Source organism: Sinocyclocheilus rhinocerous, unplaced genomic scaffold (assembly GCF_001515625.1).
Source record: "Sinocyclocheilus rhinocerous isolate Xijiao unplaced genomic scaffold, SAMN03320098_v1.1 scaffold249, whole genome shotgun sequence".
In the NCBI taxonomy this organism is placed as follows: Eukaryota; Metazoa; Chordata; class Actinopteri; order Cypriniformes; family Cyprinidae; genus Sinocyclocheilus; species Sinocyclocheilus rhinocerous.
Window position 1 is genome coordinate 1383092 of NW_015666483.1, and position 570 is coordinate 1383661.

The window sequence follows — 570 nt, forward strand, 5'->3', positions numbered from 1 at the left end:
AATAATCCATGTGACATCAGTGGTTCAACCGTAATTTTACGAAGCTACGAGAATACTTTTTGTGCTCAAAAGAAAAAAAAAAGACTTTATTCAACAACTCGTCAACTTTATTCGACAATGCGTCACGCAGGATCTGTTTCCTACGTTGTTGTGCTTTGATCTGAACGAAAACAGCGTATCCGTGTGACGCAGCTGACACAGAACAGCATACGTTGTTTACATCCAGCGGATACTCTCCAAAATGGCGCTACAGGGTGACATGGAGGAGACTGTTCCGAAGATGAACGAAGGTCTTACAGGTTTGAAACGACATGAGGGGACATGAGTAATTAATGACAGAACAGTGCTGCACGAGCTCGCCGCGGCAGGGTTCAAAGTCCAGAGTGCGAGGAAAATCTGTGCTGAAACAGTGTTACTCGTCAGCTGCTCAGTAACATTTTTAATGAATTTTTACAAGGCATGTGACAATCCGATACATGCAACAAACGTCTTCCCAAATTCGTAATGAGAATCATTTGTCAACAAAAAGAAGCACTGAGGTCTTCCTGCGGGTTTCTGCCAAAATAAAAG

The 570-nt window shown here is 42.8% G+C and overlaps 1 protein-coding gene across 1 annotated transcript in view; it reads right to left on the minus strand.

Annotated features, from left to right (window-relative positions):
* The window catches only part of LOC107732313 (Krueppel-like factor 8), a 45293-nt gene that overhangs the window by 37003 nt on the left and 7720 nt on the right, over positions 1-570 (minus strand). The window lies entirely within an intron of this gene.